Source organism: Mytilus galloprovincialis, chromosome 12 (assembly GCF_965363235.1).
Source record: "Mytilus galloprovincialis chromosome 12, xbMytGall1.hap1.1, whole genome shotgun sequence".
Lineage (NCBI taxonomy): Eukaryota > Metazoa > Mollusca > Bivalvia > Mytilida > Mytilidae > Mytilus > Mytilus galloprovincialis.
This window is the reverse complement of record NC_134849.1, coordinates 43423860-43451806: the sequence shown is the minus strand read 5'-3', so window position 1 is coordinate 43451806 and position 27947 is coordinate 43423860. Positions and strand designations below refer to the sequence as shown.

General features: G+C 32.2%; 1 long non-coding RNA gene across 1 annotated transcript; it reads left to right on the top strand.

Annotated features, from left to right (window-relative positions):
- Positions 1 to 64: 64 nt before the first annotated feature.
- On the top strand, positions 65 to 26603 carry LOC143053831 (uncharacterized). The gene is made up of 8 exons (XR_012971469.1): positions 65 to 190; positions 5823 to 5935; positions 6815 to 6846; positions 7547 to 7840; positions 13953 to 14273; positions 16425 to 16466; positions 23851 to 23901; positions 24763 to 26603. It is a non-coding gene; the product is annotated as an uncharacterized LOC143053831 (long non-coding RNA).
- Positions 26604 to 27947: the final 1344 nt, after the last annotated feature.

The window sequence follows — 27947 nt, the reverse complement described above, 5'->3', positions numbered from 1 at the left end:
TAACTTGTATTCTTATTCAAACTAGGCGTATCAAGATAAAAAGACAAATATGGCACATGCGCATCTGATTACTTCGTGAATGATGTTTTTTTTATATTAGACTTGAAATTTAAAATGGAAGTGTAATTGACAGGCTATAGAATGTAGAACTCAGATATTCATAGTTGAAAGACGTTATAGAGAGCTAGAGGTAATGATATTTTCTTTCTATCTTCGTTAAATACTTGTCTCTAACGTTACATACCACACATTTAACAGTGTCGTGTTTATATTTAAAGATAATATGTTACACAGCCAATTTTGCATAGGTACTATTTTTGTACTTAAAATCTGTAGTACTGAAAATATACTTATGATATTAAGTACTATTTTTTTACTTTAAAATTATTGTACTATTTATGTACCTGTTTTTTACAGTACTTGATTTGTACTAAAGATTTTGGTACAGAAATACTACCAAAAGCGATAACAATATTCCATGTTTGAAAATCATAATTTTAAGAGATTTGAAATAGACATACTATCAAAATGCTGAGAATGTAATGTTGTAACCAAAAAAATATAGTACTTAAATTTTCAAGTACAAATCAAGTACTGTAAAATACAGGTACCTTAATATTACAATAATTTTAGAGTAACAAAATAGTACTGAATATTAGAAGTAGATTTCCAGTACTACATATTTTTGGTACAGACATAGCACCTATGCAAAAGTAGCTGTGTATATTGTTAAACTAAATGCAGAGGCGAATGCTGAAAACATTGTTTTGTAATGAGACAAACGTTTTGGTTTCAGATACACGTATTTCAATCGGCCAACTACACACCTTAAAATATTTCAAAATGCTAGATTAATAAGGTCGGAAATGTGATCCATACTATAAACAGGTGGAAATTGGATCAATATACCTATAATCTCTCATGTAGACATAAAGAAAGAATCCATAATATGCATTTAAAAGTAAGGATGTGATGATTAGATCCGTAAGGGAAAACTTTTGGTATTATATAACCTTGTATGTTCTCCTTAGGCTGTCTGGGTAATTTTCAGTTTAAAGAAGCATTGTCGTCTTTTGCAACTAGACCATTGTCTGAAATGAATTTATTTGCGATTGCATACCAGTTATAGAAGTATTTGATGATTCAACTTAAAATAATTACGTGTGATTTTTGTACATATATACACTACAAACCATTAAAGTCTGAAATGGCCTATATCTGTACTCGACTGTACTGATTTTTACTCGACCAGTCTGAATTGGTCTGACTTTTACTTGACATTACTCGACGCCAGTCTGAACCATACTTGACTGTACTGAATCGTACTTTACCCTTATCTTTGCCGTTAAAAATAGTCTGAACTATTACTCGACCAGTCTGAAACAGTCTTAACCCATTCTTGACATGTACTCGACCTATTTTTCCAGTCTAAACCATACTTAACCAAAGGTCTGAACAATACTCGACCAGTCTGAACCATACTAGACTAAAAACCCTCTACTTTTTTAACTGTTTAAATAAATTTCTTTTTAACTGACATATATAACAACAGCCAACAAAATTTATAAAAGATTTTAACCTTATAAAAGAAATATATCTCTGATTATATTTAGGATAAAAAAATATATTATATATAACTTATATCAAAAAGGGATAAAATTAAATAAATGAATAAAATTATTTTCTGATTAGTGGTGAAATATAAAGTATAACCTCTGCTTGGGGCAAACTCATAAATAAGATCACACCTGGTCAGAGGTATTAAATTCTAAATAACATTGATTCAAAATTGCAACATCCTGTTTAAATTAAATAACAAGGCCTTTCGAATATACATGCATGTACTAGATAAGTAATACACGAAGTTAAGAAAATAGGGCTTTCTTTTTATCTGTTAAACACACATGTACTGAGTTAATTAGAACATATTAAAGTGCTTTATGTATGCCATGTTAATTTGACAAAAAAATACTTAAATTAATTTAAATTTTTTTTTACTGTTACTTTGGAATACATTTCCTTTTTTAAAAAGGTTATCAAGGATTTGTATAGTAAATACAAATCCTTGGCTTAAGTTTATGGTGAAAATAGTCCAATTACCATAAAATACTTCCGAAATATTCATAAAATTTGAATAATATTTAAAACATAATTTAGTCACAATTTATTTCTTTAGATTATTTATCAGCTTGTTTTATTTATATTTTAAAAGTTGATATATTATTATGTAAGTGTTGATTAATATTGAGTTGAAGTTATATTATGATTGATTATTGTGAAATTTTAATTTCAATACTGTATTGAATACATTTTTAAATTTTAAGTTGTTGTTTAAATTTTATTTTTATTAAAAAAAATCCTAAATTGATAAAATTCAGTTAATAGATACAAAGAATAGGTCTAGTTTGGTTAAGACTTGGTCGAGTATGGTTCAGACTAGGTCGAGTATGGTTCAGACTAGGTCGAGTACGGTTCAGACTAGGTCGAGTACAGTTCAGACTCGTATAAAACGGTTAAGTACTGGTCAAGTACACATTCAGACTGTTAAAATTGAGAAAGGAAATGGTGAATATGTCAAAGCGACAACCACCCGACCATAGAGCAAACAACAGCCGAAGGCAACCAATGGGTCTTCAATGTAGCGAGAATTCCCGCACCCGTAGGTGTCCTTCAGCTGGCCCCTAAAATATGCATAATAGTACAGTGATAATGGACGTCATACTAAACTCCGAATTATACACAAGAAACTAAAATTTAAAATCATACAAGACTAACAAAGGCCAGAGGCTCCTGACTTGGGACAGGCGCAAAATTGCGGCGGGGTTAAACATGTTTATGAGATCTCAACCCTCCCCCTATACCTCTAGCCAATGTAGAAAAGTAAAAGAATAACAATACGCACATTAAAATTCAGTTCAAGAGAAGTCCGAGTCTGATGTCAAAAGATGTAACAAAAGAAAATAAATAAAATGACAATAATACATAAATAACAACAGACTACTAGCAGTTAACTGACATGCCAGCTCCAGACCTCAATTAAACTGATTAAAAGATTATGTCTTCATCATATGAATATCAGGTACAATCCCTCCCGTTGGGGGTTTAGTATCATACTATCATAAAATATATGAGAAGAACATAACCCGTGTCATGCCAACAACTGTTTTTTTAGAAATAAATGTGTTTAGTTAAGTGTGTTAAGTATAGTTCAGACTACAGTCGAGTATTATCAAGTAAATCTCAGACTAATTCAGACTGGTCGAGTAAAAATCAGTACAGTCGAGTACAGATATAGGCCATATCAGACTTTTAATGGTTTGTAGTGATAGCACAATTTGAAATCGTTGAAACTTGCAAATATTATTGAATTAGGTGGATTTTTTTCTGAACTAGGTAAGAGGAATTTTTATAATCTGGGTCTGCCAAATCTTTGATTATAATGATTAACGGTTCGACCCGGATTTGATTTTTCTCTATCGATTGATGAATTTTGAACAGCGGTATACTACTGTTGCCCTTAAACCAGATTTGTAACCCGGATTTGTTTTATCTCTATCTATTTATGAATTTTGAACAGCGGTATATACTACTGGTGCCTTCTATCAGCATCTTCTTGTTTACAGAAGTTGAATTTTGTTGTCATTTAAACTGGTTACTGTATAAAATTGAGAATGGAAATGGGGAATGTGTCAAAGAGACAGCAACCCGACCAAATAAAAAAAAACAACAGCAGAAGGTCACCAACAGGTCATCAATGTAGCGAGATATTCCCGCACCCGGAGGCGTCCTTCAGTTGGCCCCTAAACAAATATATACTAGTTCAGTGATAATGAACGCCATACTAATTTCCAAATTGTACACAAGAAACTAAAATTAAAATAATACAAGACTAACAAAGGCCAGAGGCTCCTGACTTGGGACAGGCGCAAAAATGCGGCGGGGTTAAACATGTTTGTGAGATCTCAACCCTCCCCCTATACCTCTAACCAATGTAGAAAAGTAAACGCATAACAATACGCACATTAAAATTCAGTTCAAGAGAAGTCCGAGTCTGATGTCAGAAGTTGTAACCAAAGAAAATAAACAAAATGACAATAATACATAAATAACAACAGACTACTAGCCGTTAACTGACATGCCAGCTCCAGACTTCAATTAAACTGACTGAAAGATTATGATTTCATCATATGAACATCAGGCACAATCCTTCCCGTTAGGAGTTTAGTATCATACCATCATAACATATATGAGAAGAACATAACCCGTGTCATGCCAACAACTGTTTTTAGAATAAATGTGTTTAGTTCTGATGCAAAGACCTTACCAGTGACTCAATATTAACGCCAAAATATGCAATCTTTAATGACTTGACAACAGTATCGTAATTATATCCCTTCTTAATAAGTCTATTCAAAGGTTTTGTAAGTTTCTGAGGTGAATACTGACACCTTTGTGCTTTATAAAGAATATTTCCATAAAAAATTGGATGTGAAATATCTGAACGTATAAGAAGTCTGCATGTTGCGCTATATTTACGAATGATGTCTTTATACCGATGATAAAATTTAGTAAATGTTTTGACTAGTTTGTGATATCGAAAACCCTGGTGTAATAATTTTTCAGTAATACATAAATTTCTCTCGTTAAAATCTAAAACATTGTTACATACACGAGCGAATCGTACAAGTTGAGATATATAAACACCGTAAGATGGTGACAAGGGAACGTCACCATCTAAAAACGGATAATTAACGATAGGAAATGAAAAATCATCCCTTTTATCATAAATTTTAGTATTCAGCTTTCCGTTAGTGATATAGATATCAAGATCGAGGAAAGGGCAGTGGTCATTGTTAGTATTAGCTTTATTTAAAGTAAGTGCCCATTCTAAAAAAAATGATAGTTTCCTAGATATTTTCGAATTAATGAAGGTAATAATAGTTACTTACTGCTTACACAGGACCACTTCTGGCTGATATTTTTCAAAGTCATTTGTCACCAACCTTTTAAAACGTAATCAAGTTGTTATCGTGTACCAGCATGAAGTTATATTTGATTTACGCTAAATTTGAAGGTTTAAAGGGCAACAACTCCAGTAATATTTCATTTGATCGCTTTGGGATGAATATACCAGTTATCCGCCTGAACAATCCAACTATTTAGCATCAGTTCATTAATATTGACGACCTGATATGAACCATATCAATGTCCTTCTGTCATCAATTGATATGTGTCTCATTTTCAATCTAACCTTTTTAGCGTGTGTAATAATCTAACAACTTATTGTCCAGGTAGGTTATATGGGAATTTCCAATCTATGGGCACTTGTGAGATCTTATGCAATGAAATCAGAGGTTCAAATTAAACCTTTGATCAATTTTATTTCGGAGTCCGGCTATCTGTTCTGTATGATGTTCTTTTCCCCTTGGTGTAATTAAGTGCATCTACTGTATTACTACGAAAATAATGATGGGGAAAAAGGGGGAATGAAATCAATATTCCAAGAAGCTGTGTCATAAATCACTACATTAACGTGCTTGTTTTTTAATAGGATATGTCTAACTTGCATGTTCATTTCTTATTATGATAATGTTTATTTTAACGTTCGTGTACATCGTCAAATATAGTATGCGTTATCTGCCGTGTGTGAATATATCCATTTGCAGACTATATCAATAAAATTCAAATAATAACAGTATAACACAAAAAAAAAATTTCAATTTGTTAGGATGATCATAGAAATTATTGTTCAGCATTTCTTGCCTCCTCAACGACAGTTCAAATGAGCAAAATTAAAAGGTTGCGGGGATTTTATTTTTCAGCACGCAGTTAATCCTTATAGTATGGAGTCCCAAAGAAAAGGATTGATTGTGTCGATTAATATGGAAAACGAAGTTTGTTCAGATACGACTATCGAGATGGTTGATCTACAAGAGTAAGTAAATAATGTATCAAATCATCATTTGTATGCGTTCCAGTATTCAAACTTTTTTAGTCCTTCTTTTGTTTTGTGTTCGGTCAATTTTATTTGTTTTTGGTTGTCATACTACTTACAACAGGATACAAACAAAATATGGATAAAACCTTTAACATAATGCTTTTACAGAATTTAAAAGGTAACTTATGTACATTTTTTTTATAAACAATGTACTCTGATTGATTAATTTGTGATTGGTTTACGCCTCAGCAGCACAAAATGGCTATATCGCGGTGATATTATATTTTGAAATTCTAAAAAAGTATCGCCACACTATTTATAAGTAGCTGATGAAAATCAGTTGTAATTTCTATTAAAATGATTATTCGAAGAAAGGTCGAATATATTTCAGTGGCTGTGTATAATGGACACATTTTGTAATATTTTTTTTTTTGAAATTCAAGGTAATGTCGTATTTGCATTTCTGGAATGTCAGAATTATAAAAACCTTTATTTTCTATATTTTTGCATTTGATCAATAAATTTTTGTTTTGTTTGTTGACGTTTGATTCCAAGTTCAGCTCCCTATGTTTCGTAGATCTTTTCAATTAAGATCGGTGTGTAGAGTTTTAAACTATGTGATTGATTAAATTATATATATTGTATTTTGTTTTAATTTTTGCTTCCTTTTAAAACATTATCTTGTTGGTATGCGTATACTCGCAGTTGTCGTTTCATGACTGCCATAAGTTACATTACTACATCTAACAACATTGTTCCATAACCCTGTCAATAACTGTTAATTGTGTTGAACGGAGAACGTTATCAGATTAAATGTTGTAATCAATATGACAAAACAGTCAATATATATTAGAGTTTTTTATTTGTAAATTTTAGAACAACTGAAACAAGGAAGACTGCAGTTTTAGGTAAGCTTTTCATTATAATCAGATCAGCTTTAATAGAGAATGTAACAAACTGGAAATATATATTTTCCCCAATTTGCAATTTTTTTTAAGTGATATAAAAACCATCTTACTATGCAAATCCAAGTAATGTTGTCGGGTCATTTAATCATCATTGATATGTATATGTGTAATTTTAATTTCCATATGTATTATCAATTCTAGGTTCTTTTTGGAAGCATTTCGAATTGTCACGTTTTTATATTTAAACAACTTTCAAAACCATAATGTTGGCAGCGTTATCAGCTGAGGTAGTCGGGTATGATGGTAGCCTGTATTTGACAATAACTAATACTAATCACAAAACTATGCTTGGTTAAATTTGGTAAAATATGAATCACGAGCATCATGAGATGTGTGTGAATACTTTAATACCGAATTGGGTGATAATTGCAATAATTACTAAGACGTTTTATTTTGGTTAATATAGGCCAAAAACCACACTAAATGTGGCTTTTAGTCATTTTTCACTTGTTTACATTTTGTTTCATTTTTAAAACTTAATTGCAAATTACACGCCTTATTTAGACCTACATGTGTTATTTAGTGACACAATTGCAATTAGCGTAAATATTTGCTTTTTTGCGTAAACGATTAATTGGTTCATGCAAGTATTTTATTTTTTTTGTATAATGTTAATAATCTTTATATTTCTATTCACAAGACACAAGTCCAAACTATGACGAGTTTGTACACAATGTCACGCTTGATACAACTGTTCTGGATGGACTTATCTCTAAGTGCTACCTGACGATTGAAGACAGAGAAGAGATAATGAGTCAACGACGCCAGTCAGAACGAAATAAGATGATCCTGGACATCCTAATGGCCAGACCATACAGAACATTTAAAACCTTAACAGAAGAAATTATAGAATTTGACCAAAGTAAGATGGATCTGGTGTCTAAAATGAAGAACTTTGACTGTGATGGCGATGATAGGCAACCTTTCTTAAAAAGTAAGGTCAATATCAATAATTTAAAAAGTCAGTCTATTAAAAACTTTTTTAGTTTCTAGGATTTCCACAGGAGTTTGAAGCTCTACAATGATAGTCGACTTTGGTATATTTTTACCCCCTTATTGATAGGATTTCAAACTCCTGTGGGATTTCCAGGTTGAAACAAGTGAAACTGCGAGCTACTGCTCACTGATGATACCCCCGCCGCAAGTGGATAATATTAATAGTGTAAAAATATGCAAGTGTTCGGTAAACAGGAAGTTGTCGAGTGATGAATCTGAAAACGCATCACACGGTATAGCTGACTTATATAACCAAATTTCAGAAATCCTTGTATTGTAGTTCCTGAGAAAAATGTGACGAAAATTTTCAACTTGGCTATCATGTGTAAAATCATACAAGTGTTCGGTAAACAGGAAGTTGTCGAGTGATCAATCTGAAAACGCATCACACGGTATAGCTGACTTATATAAATCCTGAAACCAAATTTCAGAAATCCTTGTATTCACAGGTGGTAAGCGGATGGTCGTAACTTAAAGTTACGACCATCCGAAGATGGGAGACAACTCTAGGGATAAATTTTTCTTTTCCGATTTTCGTGCAGTAAAAAAAATGTTTCAGTCAAACCGCTTGTCTCATACATACTAATCGTCAGTGCGTTGATATTGAAACAAAATTTGATACATAAAAACATTCCAATTTTCGTAGAATGATCATTCAATAATTCGAGCATGATGGTCGTAACTAAAAAAACAAAAATGTTCAGGATGGTCATAACTTAAAATTGTGATGGTCGTAACTCTTTATTAAATAGGACCGAATAAGACAAGTCAAGAGTTTTAAAGGTGTCTTTTGTTATATGAATATATTATATGATATATTTGTGAAGTTGATTTCACCAAATGATAAAAACGTAAAGGGGTAAAGAGAGGGATACCTGTAAAGTGCGAAAGGAAAGAAAATTGGAACGAATCGAAAAAAAAACCAATACAAAATGAAATGACCAAGCGGTTAAGTTTAATAACAATATAAATTTCTCAAAAGTGGAGAATTCATTTTAAAACACAGCTCTGGTTATGATCATTCTTAGTTACGAATTAAGAAAAGGCGTTTTTAACAAATTTGACATCACATGAAATAACAGTATCCTGATTTATTTTCTTTATATTTTGCATGTATTGAAAAGATAAACTTTTTAAAAACTAGTATGTACCTACTAGGTGGAATTTAAAAGAAAAATCTACAATTTAAAATTAATACTTTAAGTCGAAAGAGCATAAGTAAGGAATCAAAATAATGTTATGGGGGTCGTTATCGAGACAAGACCATATCCGCGAATTCGCAGGTCCGTAATCGAATTAAAAAACATACGTCTTATTCTTAGCCTGGATTTTGAGAAGTCGTATTGTCATTTGGTATATAGTCAAGCTGATTATAAGGTGCAATTTCGAAGTTCAGGTATAATTATTACCCGTGGTTTTAGAAAATTCTGAATACGCCTATTGGTATCATGCTATCCACTATACATCTTTGTCTTTCTTATGGAAAATACCATGAACCCTGGACCACAGGTTTTTTATTCTCAATTCATAAAGGGAATGATGCATCTGATCTTAATAACTATCGAGGAATTACAATAACTGATTTATTGGGGAAGCTTTTTTAATAAGATACTTGATACACGTCTTTGTAAATTCTTAGATAAATATCATATCATTGATGATAGCCAAATTGGGTTTACCAAAAAAAAACCACGACCATCTGACCATATGTTCATTCTAAAAACTATTATTGATAAGTATTGTAATACAAAAGAAGGTAGAGTGTTTGCCTGCTTTGTTGATTTCCAGAAGGCTTTTGATACTGTAATTTTCCCAGGGATAAAACTTAAGCTATTGAATATAGTTAAAGAGTATGGTAAGAAATCTCTTTAAAACTAAAGTTGGAGTAAAACAGGGAAACAATTTGAGTCCAAATTTGTTTAAAATTTTCATAAATGAACTTCCTGATTGTGTTAAAAGTTCCCCTGATCCAGCTGTTGTTAATTCACGACCAGTCTATTCTTTACAATATATATGCTGATGAAATTGCCATTTTTTCAACTTCAGCAAAAGGACTTCAAAGTAAACTTGATGGATTAAGATCGGTGTTTGAAAATTAATCCCATTAAAACCAAGGTGCTTGTATTTAACAAGACAAGCAGACATATCAAACATGATTTTTATTTTAATAACAGACTTATTGATTGTGCTCAACATTGTAAATATTAAGGAATAACTTTTAGTGCACCTAGATTTTTTTCCTTTGCTCAGAGAGAATTGTATAATAAGGCGTTAAAAGCCTACCATAAGCTACGCAAGGACTTTCTGTCACTGAATTCAAGTTTAAAAAACAGCCTTCATGTATTTGAGCATACAATAACACATATTCTCTTATATAGTACTAAAATTTGGGGATATTTCAACCCTTTCAAAAAAAAAATCTATGACTACAAATGTAGATCAGGCTTATCCTAAGATTCTTTCAGAAAGACTACGCATTGCATTTTGTAAACATTTACTTGGTGTTACCAAAAGAGCAACACATTTTGCCAACCTTTCTTAACTTGGTAGATTCACTCTGTATTTTGACATTGCAAAGTCTATGATCAGATACTGGCACAGGCTTGACAATTTGGGATCATCTTTCCACTACTAGAGGAGGCATATTTAGAGTAAAAATTACTACACGAGTAAAAAAATTCCTTCACAGTATGGATCCTTAAACTTCTTTCTAAAGAATATTAAAGGGGTTAGCAATTTACATTGTTTACTATATGCTGATGATAATGTATTTTTTTGAATTACAGCAAAAGGACTTCAGCAAACAGTATTCATACATAGCTTGTAGCCTGGATAATATTTAAAAGATAGAACTTTATGCTTCAACTCAGCGTGCTGGTCTTTTAAATCTGAGTACATTCATACAATATAAACATATAACATAAACATTATTTTCAACCTGCATATGTATGTGATAGTTGCCGCAGTACATTTAGTTCTACCTTGTAATATTATCCTAGCTACAAGGCTGGCTATTAACTACTAATATTTGATCTTACTCTTAAATTCAAAGCGTGTAGCATTGTAAAATATATACCTGCATATATATGTAATATTTGCCGCAGTACATTTAGTTCTACCTTGTAATATTATCCTGGCTACAAGCCAGTCTACAATCTACTAATATTTGATCTTACTCTTAAATTCAACGCGTGTAGCATTGTAAAATATATATCAACCTTATTCATACTTTCTAGGTTAACACAATGTTCATTGCGTCACCATGGATTAAGTTTTTATTCCAAACTAATACTTAGAACACATATCAATGATATACCGCAAGATCGTCAAGATCGTCAGATAAAAATATAGACAACACGTTAAAAACACCAGGCATTTGTGGATTTTCATTAATCATGAATTACCAAAAGCCGAATATTTGAAAGCCCAATGGTTTATAAAAACTGCAATAGCTGATTAAAGATTAAAGATGATTGTTCAAAACTGTACATTCAATAATTTCATCTGCCGACATGATTGCAGGTAATAAAAAGTCGTAAAAAAAAAAAAATCTGAAAGCAAATATTCAACAATTTCATGCCTTAACGTACAGTAAAAAATATATTAACACTCAACCCTTACATACTATTTGGCTTAATGCGAGTTGATTAGTTTTCACTGTTTCTCCTAAATGATGGTCGTTTGGAATATATCAAAAATGTATGTTTGATAATTCTTTAACTTAATTTCTGCATACCATTATCAGAGTAACAAATGAAATAATATTTGTTGTAGTAAACTTTATATAGCAACTGAGTTTATTAACATGGTTATGTGCACAGTATTTTTAAAATAGTTTGATAAAAGTTCGTCTAAATACTTGAGTTACGGTCATCTTTCAAAGTTACGACCATCTTGTGTCGGTTACGACCATCATCCAAAATACTACAGTTGACATTACGACCATCACAAGTTAAAGTTACGACCATCATGCTCGAATTTTTGAATGACTATTTTACGAAAATTGGAATGATTTTATTTGTCAAATTTAGTTTCAATAACAACGCACTCACGATATGTGTATATGAGACAAGCGGTTTGACTCAAATGAACCTTTTACTGCACGAAAATCGGAAAAGAAAAACTTATCCCTAGAGTTGTCTCCCATATTCAGATGGTCGTAACTTTTAGTTACGACCATCCGCTTACCACCAGTGTTGTATTGTAGTTCCTGAGAAAAATGTGACGAAAATTTTCAACTTGGCTATCATGTGTAAAATCATACAAGTGTTCGGTAAACAGGAAGTTGTCGAGTGATCAATCTGAAAACGCATCACACGGTAAAGCTGACTTAGATAAACCCTGAAACCAAATTTCAGAAATCCTTGTATTGTAGTTCTTGAGAAAAATGCAACGAAAAATATTCATGGGACGGACGGACTGACTGACGGAAGGACAGGCAGAGGTAAAACAGTATACCCCCCCTTTTTTAAAGCGGGGGTATAATTATTCTTTGTATAACTTTTATGGTTTAACAAGACATCGCATTAAACAAACAAAGGCGAGTCCTTCATTTCAGTAATACTTTCGTTTGATTGTTTGTTTTTGATATTATTGAGTCATTTGATTTTTACGGGGTAAGTTGGGGTTCGGTTAGGGGAGAGGTTGTTTTATGTTAATGATGTTTTGAAAGTCAAAATTCAAATTCCATGAAGCAAGACTGCTATAAAATGAGAAGGTTAGAACATTAAATTCCTTTTTTGTTTTCAATCAGAAAGGCTTAATCGAACGATGGCAAAGGTTAACACATATTTGTAAACTTAGTGAATAAAAAAATGCATGTATTTAACATGTGTTACTTGTGGATTGATGCTGCTAGTAGACTTTCAGTCCCCGAGCGTATCGTCAGATCAGTAATGACATGATTGATAACAAACCTATCCAAATTTGCCCGTTTATACATTTCAAAATTATAAATAAACTTAGGTTTCAGCTCAGGCAGATTTGGCAGAAGAAGGATTAGGCCATTTGGTCATTTTTAATTATATAGTTTTTCGACTGTTTCGGTTAAAAAAAAAAGTCTTTTGCTTTCAAATTTCGGCTTTATGCGTTCCTGATGAAGATAAATCCAGGATAGTGCTTCGAACGCAGTAACTTAATAAGGTGTTGTTTCTCGGATACAGGTTCATTGCGACATCCACTCAAGAAGTCGAAGTTTCTTAAAATAAATGTCATTTAAACGTTACTTATTTGTGAAACCTTTTAATATCGAAATATACATCGTGTTTGGTCAGATATGATTTTTATAAAACATTTCTTTAGGTATAAAAATAACCTCTAAATCATTCACATATATCCATCTTGTATAGAATTCGCATCGATTTTTGCATGTAGCCGTTTTCGTTTTGCTCCACATTGATCTATGTGGACAGCAGGTACATAAATACGTAATGAACATAATAAAATTTCCAAGATGTCATTAAGAATTATTGCAAAAAATCTTTATGCTCACAAGAACTAAGTTCCGTCAGAAAGACATTTTGAGTTGTTGGTATCCTCAATTGGGACATTTAATAGTTGAGACATTATACAGTTGTGTGAAAGATCAGAGTCTTAAATTCTTTTTTTAATATTGTGTGCTCATTTTCGATGTTGTAAATTAAGCCCCTATTAACGATTGTTTACAGTTTTTTCTTAAACATGTTTATTCACCTCATATTATGTACAAATGTATGAATCTGACCAAAGTCAGGGGCATGGTTCTGTTGTTGGCGTTAAATGCCGTGCATCATATTTGTTTTCGGTTGATTGATTTATATACAAATTACGGCGTAGATTTCTCCTTTGAACTTTTTTCTTTTAATTTGTCATGTAGGAGCCTCGTACCGCATGCTTTGCAATATGGGTTTTGCTCATTGGTGAAATCCGTACGATGAACAGTTAATGCTAACATCTACTTAAAATAATCCATGTAGTTGTATCATAGGCAATTATGTCACGTTTCCCTATTGTTAATGCTAATTGTAAACTGTAAAATTTGTAGTTTCAATTTATTTGTTTTGCATTTCCAGTAATGGATATAAGCAGTCATACAATCCAACTGCAAAAGAATTTTAAAATGTTGGTTAATGAATTAGCCACTACAAGCACAATAGTAGATCATCTAATAAGTGAAGAAGTCATGTGCCTAGAAGACCAGGCTGAGATCTGTGCATCAGACATCACAAAGGAACAAAGCAATAGACTACTTTTAACTAAGCTGATGTATAAAAACGCTGGTGCTTGTAAATGTTTCCTATCAGCTTTAAAAGAGGATACATGTGATGAAACACTTGCTAGACGCATAGAGCACACTAACGTTACAGACGAGGAGAAGTTAATGCTTCACATTGGTAATTCTAATTATTTTATTCTATTTTTTTAGGGGGGGGGGGGGGGGGGAGTATATTTGGCTCGATTTCACAATAGCTTTGAAATCCATCTGTTTTTGTAAAAGAGCAAAAAGTCATGAAAATTGAAGTTAAACTTGCAGTATGTAAATAGGAGATATGATAGTCAATGAGATAACTTTCAACCAGAGATAAAGGAAAGAGGATTTAAACAACTATGCATGGTGCACAGCATGGCATATAGCAATGAACCAAATATGTATCGTATGGTAAAATATAAAAGGCCCCGGAATGACAAAATGAAGATCAATTCGAACTAAAAAATCCAACAGCCTTGTTTATAAGTTGTATATGATAAACATGATAAGCAATAAAAGAAAAGAAAAAAACAAAAGACATCAGATTAATCAACGACATCCTTTGAATTACAGGCTCTTGATTTGGTACTGGGAAAACAAAATGTTGCGGGGTTTGTGGTAACGAGAAATTCTTGACTTAATAATTAAACTCATCATAGATACCAGGAAACAATTGAAAGGCCAATCAAACGCACGTAATCTATCGTAAGAATTTAAAAGGTATTTTATCTGAAAATCATATGCCTTTTTACAAAAGTAAATAAGTTATCACTTAGTAAGTACTATAAATAGTTAAATGATCTAGAAGTTTATCTGCAAAAAGAACTTCTATTTAGTTTCTACGTCATTGTACTTCACACATTTGGCTGCATTGTATGCAGATGCAAGTACAATTCGCTTTGCGACTACTTTTAATATGTTTCGAGTTGTAGAAATAGGGTTATTAGTGACTCTTAAATACTATGTGATATGAAAAAAATATTTTATGATAATCAGGTTGACTAAGATATGGAAACATTTTATGGTTATTAAAAAGGTGTACATTTATATGGTGGACTGAACAAATACAATTGTATAGCTCCTGGTGAAAATATTAAGTAATGTATAAATTGATATTTGACAAAGTGTGTATAACAATTGCAGTCTACCACTATAGATACGAAATCATAAAGTGTTTCATTAAAACAATGTTATATAAAAGTCTTTTTGGCCTCGATCAATCAAAGACAGCTCGCAAAGTTTTTCAGAGATTTTCATGGTTTGTTCTCAATGGTTTTGTCCTTTGAAACAAATGTGTAAACTAGTGGTCAAGCATGTTAATATTTGATAAGAGAAGACGTTTTTGTAGCCTTCAGGTGTCATACCACCAATTAAAAGTCCCTATCTGTTCAACCAAATTTTGCCATTTTCACAGCTTTCTAAATAGTTTACCTTAAGTTTAACTTCATAGAAACCAGGTATATCCTGAATCATACATGTATCAGCTTACTACATACTAATTTTCAACAGATGTTTAAAGGCATATAAAAAAAGAAAAGGTCTTCCAAATAGAGGTACCACTAAAAATAACTGGTTTTCTGGAAATCTTAAATTAGTATACCATGGAGTGCATAAATCCTCAATTTTGAATGCAAACTCATAAACAAGTAAATTTTAGCTCAAAATGATCTTAATATATTTCTCTTTCACCAAAAGTTTCATTTCTGCCAATTTGTTGGTTAGTTTAGGTAAACAATGACATCAAATGCACTATTTTTGTCCGAGTAGGCCTACTTTCACATACGTTCTAAATTTGAGGGAGTAATTGGTAGTGTGACACCTTCACGTTTCAACATATTACAATCGATCTAAAAGGTAAAACAGATTTAGAACTACGACTTGTTTTAAACAATATTTAATCGAAGAACTTTAATGAAAACTGTAATTATAAATGAGTACAACGTAAAAAAGAATAAATATAAAAACAAACGGCCAGTATAGAAAACATAATATATTTTTTGTGGTAAAGCCATAATAGGGATGAAATAGTATACGCCAACATTAACCTGTTATATAATGAAATTATATATATATCAATCAATTGTATAAAAAGATGACTTCAATTTTTAGTTAAACACCATCACTGTCTAATGTTAAGGTATACACCATTAGCAAGAAAAGTACAAACACAAGCACTACATTTAATATTTAATAATATGTTTTGTTCAGAGCAACTTGATGTAATAGTCTCAACCATAAAAACAAATCCAAATGTATTACTATGTAACACAAAAGTTCATTCATTATGTATTTACAGGGAGAACAGCCGCAAAAGAAAAAAAAGAAAAATATACAAGAGGTAATAGTTTACTTAACAAGAAATTAAATTAGTTCACGGTTGCTTTAGAAGGATTTGTTTATAAGAGATATCCGGAAAAGCGACATATATTATACATACAACTGTCTTATGTTTACAAGAGAGAGGTCACGCAAACGATGAATTTTAGGTTTCATAAACATTTTCTACATAAAGAAATGACTATACCAAGTCAGGAAAATGACACTTGTTTTTTTTATATGTTTGAGCTTTTGCTTTTGCTTTTGCCATTTGATCAGGAGCTTTCCATTTTAAATTTCTAGATATCTTTGTTATTGTACTTTTCACTGGAGCATCTGGCATGTTTAGCAATATATGATGCATTTTAAATGTTTCCAATGATGTTATGTACATTGATTAATGTATCGTATGGCTGATTTGTACTTTTAGAAATTATGCTGAGGTTCGTTGTAAGCTCGGGCGCCTACAATTGGTATACTGCTTATGACGAAACGCCAAGTATTTAAACTCTTGCATAACATATTCAGAGGAATTAAGTTAGTCAAAAACAACAGACATCTTAGAAGTTTATTATTTATTTTGCAAATCCAATTTTATACAAAGTATGGTTGATCTCTTCCTTTGGTACATTTGCGTTTCAAGAGGATGTAGGTGTCTAAATTACCTTAGATTTTGCGGTACCGTTTTTGTATTGTTTTCCTTTTTACTCACATTTGGTTAAGCAAAAGAATTGCATCAATATTTTTTTATAAAATGTGTTTTATTTGCTTATTTTAACCCTATTTTTACCAATTGGCAGAAAAGAAAATTTTGAATGAAACAAAACTACGATTCAGTACAGAGGTCAACTGTCGTAACTGTCCAATCCGTTAAATCAGTCAAATCAGTCAAATCAGTCAAACAGTCACATCAGTCAAATCACACAAATCAGAGAATCCAAAATTATAAGTTTGACAAACATGTCAAATGGTTGACGGTTTAATGAATGCTGACTGATAGCTAAAAAAGTAACGCCAAAGATTACAAATACTGTGTTCGTGTTACCACCTAGAGGGAAATTTAAAAAAATGTTTGATAACGCAAAAAGTCTGAAAAGTTTTACTAATACATTTGATAGTGTATAATCTCATTAATATTACCCCAATTAAACAAATACTGACAACATGTCCTTGACAAGACCAAGCTATAGAAAGCCTTTGGATTTAGGGTGATCATTTTCAATTTCTGTTTTTTTTACGACTCCCTTCTTACCAATCAATTGGTTTCGGTATTGATATTGCACATAATCAGAGAAAAACTTTCAATATACAATTCAATTTCTAAAACCTTTACTCAAGATGATGTTATTAGTTGGATAACGTGCTAGTGACCTAATGCGGTATGAATGATGTCAGTAAATTCCATATGCGGTGAGAGCGAAGCTCGAATCCCCATATGGAATTTACTGGCCCCATATACCGTATTACGTCACTAGCACACTATGTAACGAATTTATCTTACCGACTATATTGCGCATGCTCGAAATAAGAAGTTGGTGAAAATGCCAGAGTAAGTTATATGCGAATATCTCCTTAAATCGCAGTATTAGATGATTATTTTTTGCATTCAAGTATTTAAAAACTAACTATATTTGTGATTCATCCAGAAAAACTGAAAATGTGAAACTTATATATACATTTACATTGTCGTTATACATTTGTTTTGCTATCGTGTGAGCTATTTTCAACACACTATGGGTGACACAACTAATGAACATTGTCATAACGTAACGGTAAATAGTGAATATGTGTATGATGATAATGATTTTGATCCGTTTACCGACAACAATAACAGTGAAGAAACACAAAGTAATTCCCAAGAAGAAATATCTGATAGTCAATTCAATGATGAAGATATGTATCACTTGATGCAGTCTAATTTCGGGCAACTTGATAGAAAAACATTTAAAGATGAGTTAATAAAACATACAACTACACAAGATATGCGACCCATTCGAAACTCCCTTTTCGACCTTTTACGTAAGAGAGAACTGACTTTGAAAGATGCAAAGCTTGTTGAAAGCGAGACAATATCAGTGAAAAACTTGCAGATGACATTTATATTATTTTCCAGTTTCTCGAAGGAGCTAATAATATTTCAGAATTAAAGCAATGTATATCTAAAAGTCCGCGACGTATGACTACGGGAGGCGATGATAGTGACTCGAAAATTACAGTTATGTGTAAAACTAACAAACAGAACAAAAACTAAACAAACAGATAACGCAGTTAATATTATAGCGTTGATTTTAGAACTCAAACAAAGTTTCGATGAACATGTAAAAACTACGGAAGGGAAAATGGACAAAATGGTAACGAAGTTTGACGCAGAAATTAAGAATTTACGAAATAAAATTGACGTAAAAGACATTGAACTTATAAACCAAAAATCGCAACTAGCTGAATTACGTGATAAAAATACGAAGTTACAGTCTGAATTAAAACTGAAATCACAACAATTCAATCAGAAGATGAAAATAGACAAAACGAAGAACAAAAAGAAACAAATTTAAAGATTTTTAATCGTTTAGAAGCAATCGATGGAAAATGTAAACAGATGTCTATGGTGTCGAAAAAACAATTTTCTGACGTTGTTAAAGATTCAAAATTATCAAAACCTAATATCGAATTTATAACACGAGAAAATGATACAAACCAGCTTGAAAATGAAGCACAAATTGAAAGCGTGAGCATGGTGACTCCTGAACAACGACATTACCCAACGTACACGGATAATGATATTGAAATCACAAACGACCGTTTTAATCAAACTCTAAAACCTAATCACGTACTGTCAAACCTAGTTGTATTATCAGGTAATGACCAAATACCAAAAGGGAACAAAGGACAGCCAATTGAACCATTAGTTTCAGACAGCGATACTTCAGTATTTAGGGGAGTAGTTCGAAAAAGGACTAAACGTATTGTACTTTATAATGTTCGAGCTGACAAACCATATGAACTTGTAAATGGAGCCGTAAAATCGTTTGCGGAAAAAAAAAGGTGTCAAATAACTTTTTCAAAACTACTTAAGAAGCGTGAAGGAAGAGGATATTCTACATATATAATGCGTGTAAACATTGTTGAGAGTGACTTTGAGATCGTAGAGTTAAACGAAAACTTCTGGCCAGCTGGTGTATACTGGAGAGAATACGTACCCTACAATAATAACTTTAACAATAAAAACCAAACAGAACAATCATGGAAGTAAAACCTATATTATATTTAGTATATTTTATATTTTTTTGTCATGATAAGGTTATTATGTTGGAACATGAGGGGTGCAATGTACGGTGTGCCGTACTTTCAAACTTTACTTAAGCAATCAGATATATGTTTTTTTACTGAACATTGGTTGAATGAAACTAATGTATGTTTTCTTCATAATATTGCTGACGAATTTAATGTTGTTTATATTATTAGTAGCTCTTGTATGAATAGTTCAAGGGGCTCGGGTGGGACAGCAATATTGATTAGAAAATCATCAGGTTTTAAAATTAAGCCCGTAGAAATTCAAAATGACAGAATATGTGGTGCGATATTGACAATCGATGGTTTTCAAGATATATGTGTAATTTGCACTCTATTACCGTCTACTAATTATTCTCAAGATGTATATCTAGATTAATTAGATGTTTTATCGTGTTATTATGATAGAATGAGTGAAGACTATATTACAATTATAGGTGGTGATTTTAATGTTGACATATCTTGTGAAAATGATAGCACAAAAAGTAATGCTTTGAAATGTTTTTTTGATAGTCGTAATATCAAAGTTCCCCACTTGTTGAATGCAGTAACTGGGCCTAATTATACTTTCAGAAATAAAGATAAAAGTCAAAAATCGTTAATAGACTATATATGTATACCAGAAATTTTAGAACATGATGTTTCAAACTTAGGGGTAAAAGATGACTGTCCATATGATTATTCTGATCATTACCCTATATATATGTCTCTGAACATTGATCTGCTATGTGGGTCGTCAGGTAGCTCCAAATTAGGCCGTCATGTTTTAAAATGGACGAAAGCTGATGAATTTGAAATAAAGATGTATCAAACAGAAATTGATAAAATTTTGGACATTATCAAACCTAAAATCGATAATTGTACCATTAATGATCTGGAACATTATAATACAGTTTTAACTAATGCACTACACATGTCGGCGAATGCATATATTCCGTGTGGAAAGTTTTGTCACTACCTCAAACCATACTGGAAATCTAATGATTTGAATACAGTTCATTACGAACAGCGCAAAACACGTCGTGAATGGAAAAATGACAACAAGCCTCGTAACAAATCTAACCGCCTTTACAAAGAATATAAAGATAAAAAAGAATTTTTAGGAAACGTAAACGTCAGGCCGAAAAACTATGGCGAAAAGAAAAGTATGAGGACATTAAAAATGCGGCAGAAGTTGACATCGGAGAATTCTTCAGAACTGCGCGTAAAATGAGGAAACAGGGACCGACAACAGGTAAACTTGTTTATGACGATACCGAAGCAAAGACACCTGGAGATATATGTATGTTATGGGGGAAATATTTTGAAAAATTATACTCTATAAAAGAAGAGAACTGCTTTGACAAACAATTTTACGGGGAAATTTCCAAAAAAGTCCATGATCTTTTCAACAATAAATACAAAGGTTATATTAATACTCTCGACAAACCGATTACTGTAAATGAAATCAAGGATCAGGTACGAACATTGAAAGCCGGTAAATCGCCCGGACAAGATTATATATCAAATGAACACATACTATATGGTGGTGAAAAATTATTAAAACATCTGAGTGTATTATACAATTTAATTCTCGAACAAGAATACTTACCGTTATCATTTAGACATGGAATAATTATACCTCTTTATAAAGGAAATAATAAAGACAAAACTAATCCAAATAGTTATCGTGCAGTTACTTCAACTTCTTCATTAGGAAAACTGTTTGATAAAATAATTTTGAATCGTATTCATAAACTCCTTGTTGATATCAATAGTGTGATGCCGCATCCACTCCAGTTTGGATTTGTAAAAGAACATGGTGCGATACCAGCTATTTACACCTTGAAAGAAGCAATTCATTATTATCTTGAACGTAATTCGATTGTTTATGCCATTTTTCTTGACAACGAAAAGGACTTTGACCGAGTATGGCAAGATGGCCTACTTTACAAACTGAACCAAATTGGAATTCAAGGTAAATTGTGGAATCTGATATATATGTCGTATAAAACTGCAACAGCACATGTGCAGCATAGTGGACTAACAAGTCAAGTGTTTCGGATTGAACAAGGAGTAGGTCAAGGCCGTGTGTTGTCTGCCTGGTTATTATTCCGTATTTATCAATGACTTGATTTGTGAACTCTTATCGACACATTGTGGACTACTAGTAGGCTCGATAAGCATACCAACAATCTTGTTAGCTGATGACACAACTTTATTAAGCGCAACTGTAAATGGTGCTCAGACATTATTAAACGTTGTTAACAGCTATGCGCTCAAATGGTGGTTAAAATATAATGCATCGAAAAGTAGTGTTTTGACTTTTACACCACCAAAAAAGACTCGCAACAATTATGACTCTGCAGCATGTCTTAACCTAGGTAATATTGTACTCGAAAGAAAACGTACATGTACTTACGCTGGAACACTTATTAACTCAGATGGAAAAACTTTCGATAGATCAGATAAATCCAGTAAAAAGTTAAAACAGAAACTTCACTCACTATATACTGTTGGTGTTAATCCGCGAGGGATGAGTGCCTTAACTAATAACTTGATATGGAAAAGAGTTATCCTTACAACTGCACTTTATGGATGTGAAACTTGGGGTCAGCTACCCTACCGTGAAACTGAAATGTTGGAAATAACTCAAAGATATTTCGTCAGATTTATTCTTATGAATGATAAACGTAGTCCGACTGACTCTTGTATTAGTAATGTTGGTTTGTGGTCTGTCGAAGGATATATTGATAAAATGAAACTTTTGTTTTTTGGGAGACTGTGTCGTGCAAAATCGACAACAATACATAAACAGATGTTTAATTTTCGTATGGGACAAATAATAACCGGTGAGACCAGTCAAATATCATTGACTTACGATTATATCAAAATTTTGATGAAATATGAATTTGATGTTTTTGTTGAAAACTTTGTGGCTGAAATTTTTTTTCCAGACAAGCTACTGTGGAGCAAAATTGTAAAACAGACTTTAGACATATACGAAGAAAACAAATGGAAACACTCAGTTGAACGGCGACCAGAACTTAAGCGGTACCATAAAATACATACATGTTTGACGGAGCATCGTTTGTTACGACTAGCGGTAACTTATCCATCTCTTAATTCAAAATTTATGACGCTTGTGAAATTAGGATCCATAGCTATACAAACAGGCAAATGCTCCTTGTGTAACTTATATAATACGGATATACTTATGCATTATATACTTTGCTGTACATCTCTTTAACAAATGCGGACAGAAATGTTCTACAAAATTGTTGATATTCTTGACGTAGAAGATTCCGTTCGTTTCTTTAATCAAGATGATGACGAAATTGTCGAGTCGTTACTTGGAAGTATGAATCATACCATGCAAACTATAAATGCTGATGTATGGAGCCTCTTGATGTGCCACATAGCAGATTATATGTATAAACTATATCAGGTCTTCAATTATGATCTTTATAGTCACATATTTGATCTTAACTAATGTTGTTCTTGTATGATATTGGTGAATTATAGACGTTTTGTTTTCGACTCTATTTCATATGTAATTATGTAACTACCTATAGACTTTTTTTATTGATGTTTATATACTTTGATGTTGTTTAGAATATGTAAATATGTTAGTGTTATGTTCTTGATTCTGTTCTTATAATATAAAATATAAAAAATATATAAAATCCCTACTAACCTAATATGAAATAAACGGCGGACACTTTTAACCAACCATATTCCTAAAAATGTATAGGAGGTAAAATAAAATCAATTATCTTCTTTGAGATGTATGTTGATGGCCAAGATGTTCATTTCCTTTCGTACTATTGCATTTTCGTCTATGGAGATTTATGATAAGATGTCAATACAATAATTATCATCCACAGGTGAAACTACTGTTGCACCATAAAGAAAACCTCTCAACTGAGATTCAAAGTGTTTACAAGTATATGTGTATATGGACTTCTAATAAGTCTAGGAAACACTAGACTACTTGGGCAATTATTATTTAATTATATTGTGTATCATGATTCATTATTGGATACGATATACAAACTATTGATGCATTACTAGGGGATTGTACATATCATTTTCCTGAAGACATTTGTTTCTAAAAGACCTATTTGTTTCATTTGTAGAAAAACAGAAATGCGAGCAAACTGAAAATATAATTCCAAGTCACATACAAGGTATTCAATAACATTATTGTTTATTTGATCAAACTTAACTTTTACATGTTATGGTTGTGAATAGTGTTGATATATCTTTCGTTATAATGTATTACATAATAAAACATAAATTGTTCCTGAGTAGAGACAATGGTCACATTATATTGATCTTACTGTACAACTGTGGTCTAAGTTTGTGTTACAATTGAGACATTGAGTCTATATGCTAAAAAAGAAATGTAGTATGAGTGCCAATAAGGTAACTATTCACTACAGTACAAATATAGTGGATGTAGTCAAAAGAAGATACCATATGGTCTTCAACAATGAGACACCAAATAAACCTTACATTCGGCTACTTAAGTCCCTGATATAGAAAAAACGAAACATTTCAAATGTGAAAAATAATTTCAAATGAGAAAACTTATTTCAAATGAGAAAACTAACAATACAATTTGTCATTAAACAATTTACCAAAAAAAAAAACAAGTATGAAAAACAGACATGAACCGACGACAACCATTGCACCACATGTCTGTTGACTTTGGTCAGGAACATACATAATGTAGAAATCTGTTTGCCATCATAAAAAAATAGATTTTAACATGTTAACAATATTTTATTTTTCACATCGTAACATATCTGTTTTGGACTTATTCTTCTAAAAGCAATTTTCAAAATTCGAATGTATACATGTAACCCCTCTTGTCAGTTACTGTATATAGCAAAAACAAATGTGTAATTATACATGTAGTTAAAAAAAACTTAAAATAGTGGCTTACATTGAATAAACCGAAATAATACAGAATAGGGGTAAGCTCATGATCAGGATAACATTTTGTGAATAACCGTGCATAATATTTCATTTATTTAATCTTTCAGACCAACACAACATCCTTATAGATCAGTGGAGAAATGATGACGAGACATTTGTTTCAACAAGAGCAGCGGACGAAGTTTTGAAACGTATTAGGAAAAGTATCAGCGTTATCGTATCCGGTAATTCAGGCGTAGGTAAGACAGCTACTATGAGACACGTAGCTCTGTTGTTGAAGAATGAAGGATATCGTATTATTCCTACAAGTAATCCAGAAGATTTAAGAAGTTTTTCACAAACAGAAGTCAAGACACTTTTTGTTATTGATGACTTATGTGGCCATTTTACTCTGAAAGACCATCAGGTAGATAGGTGGGAAGAAATATTAACGCATATACAACCGTTTCTGGAACAAAATCCCTGCAAGATCATTGCTACGTGTAGATTGCAGGTGTTTAAAGATCCAAAATTCAAAACCCTGTCCCTTTTTAATTCAAGCGAATGTAATCTTAATTCGGAGACGATGAAGCTCACAAAAGAGGAACGATCCAGATTAGCCGTTATGTACTTCAAAGACCATGCTGATGAAGTAAAAGGTCTTTCTGATCAGTTTGACTTTTTCCCCTTATTATGCAAGTTATATCAGATCAGCAAGTGTGATGATATAACTCATTTTTTTCAAAACCCTTTCAAATTTTACAAAAAAGAAATTGAACGCTTGCAAATAGAAGGAGAAGGGGGCAAGCTTAAATATTGTTGCCTTGTACTGTGTGTGTTATTCAATAACAGAATCGATGAAAATGAACTGAAAATTCCCCCAATGCAGGAACGTATTGAAAAAACTTTCATTGAGTGTAAATTAAACAAAGGCACATCAGTTGAATGTTTGACGGAATCATTTCAAACTCTTGAAGATACATTACTTACAAAAGTAGATGGAATGTTCAGAACAATTCACGACAAACTCTTTGATTTTCTTGCCCAAATTATTGTACGTAAAAATATATATTTATGTATTAGATATTGTAGTAGCGACTTTATACGTGAACGATTCATTTGGAAACAGGCTAATACCTCTCAAAATGACACAAATCTCTCAATTACATTGTCAAACGAGCATCTTGAGATATATATAGATCGGTTGATACAAGATTGGTCTGACGGTTTAATTGCCAGTGTTTTTGGCAATATCAATATGAAAAACCTTAAATTTGTTGACAATTTAATAAAATGCTTAAACAAAGAAGATACACCCGGTAAAAAACAAACACTGGCGCTAAAAACAGACATTGAAAGCCATGATAGTCCGTTGTTGCTTAGTAGTTTTATTGGAAATGTTTCACTCGCGGAATGGGTGCTAGAGAACACGAAAATGTCTGCCAGGAATAAAAAGCATATTCATCCAAAAATAAATTTGAAAAGAAAAAATGGTACAACCTCACTATACATTGCTTGCGAAAATGGTCATCTTGAACTTGTGAAAATGCTTTTAAAAAATGGAGCTGATACTAATTTGAAAAACACTGCTGGTCAAGTGCCCTTACATGCAGCATGCTACAAAAACCACCTAGAAGTTGTGCGTTTGTTATTGGAGAACGACAGCACATCTGTTAACGTACTCGATAAGAGAAATATTTCGCCTTTGTATGCAGCATGTCAGTGCCCGAAACCCCATTTTGAAGTTATGGAAATACTACTAAAACACAATGCCGAAGTCGATTATGGAAGGCCACCTCTCAGTATGACATGCGAAAACGGTAACACGAATATGTCCGAAAAATTGATAGAATTTAAAGCAGATGTTAATTTATGCTTCCACGATGGGGTCTCACCTCTTTATATAGCCTGCCAAAATAGACATTATGATACTGTATGTTTACTCTTAAACTCAGATGCAGACCCAAATTTACATCGTACAAATGGTGCATCGCCACTTTCCATTGCTAGCCAAAATGGCGATTTGAAAATCGTTGAGAAACTATTGAAAAATAAGTGCAGAGGCAATGATGGCATATCGCCTCTTTATCTAGCGTCACAAAACGGCCATTTCGATGTTGTTTGTAAACTTATCGAATGGGGGGCTCAATTAAATACATCAGACTCGGACGGGAAAACAGCTCTTTTCAAAGCTTGTCAAAACGGTCATCTAGATATAGTTTCTAAGTTGTTAGAGAGCAATGCAGATGTCAATTTATGCATGAATAACAACGTTACACCAATGGAAATTGCTGAAAGAAACAATCATTCAGACGTAGTGAGTGTTTTAAAGAAGCATGAATGCAATGATCAAACGCCATTTTTGGGAAGATGGATGTAAGCAGAAACTAACAATGTGAATTACTTCTACAATTAGAAGTATGTTTATCGCATTTTCTAAAGTAACCGTTTTCTGTACGTGACATGTGGCCTTATAAAACAATAATCGTTAACCTGTTGACCATTCGTTTTTTGTTAATATGAGTGTCAGCACTTCTTATTACACGCGAGGAACAACAGAAATCTTATTTTGTAATTTTTTTCAATAGAGAACCTCTGTTACCATAGACAAATCTTTTATTTCTACTAAGAAGCTATTGTTTTATTAAAAATTGGATGAATGGTGTAATTAATCCCAAAAGTTACAATATAAAAAAGAAGATGTGGTATGATTGCCAAAGAAAGAACTATCCACAAAAGACCAAAATGACATAGACATTAACAACTATAGGTCACTGTACGGCCTTGAACAATGAGCAAAGCCCATACTGCATAATCAGCTATTAAAGGCCCCGTTAGACAATGTAAAACAATTCAAACGAGAAAACTAACGGCCTTATTTATGTAAAAAAATGAAAGAAAAACAAACCAGCATAAAACAACATAGTTACGATAGTCTTCGTTTCAAATTATTTTATCTATTTTTTCAGAAAGGCAAAATCTCCGAGTTTAAGAACCAACGAACATGGATTTTTTGGGTCAAACGACGAAATTTCGTACCCATGAATAAAAGTACTCTCACAGTACCCGATGTTTTTGTTTCTTTTGAGAGATAATGTTCTTATTTCAAACGAATTTTCCTGTGTACTCATTTAGGAAAAAAGGGGTTTAGTTTATTTTCATTCTTTTGTTTTGGCTTTTTTCCTGATTTGCTTATTTATGTTGTTTTTTTTTTTTTTTTGTCTTTTTACTTTGTTTGTTCGTATGGTTTTTAATTTATATATCTTGTGTTTTCGTTTACTTCATTAATACCTACATGTCACCACACGGCCCC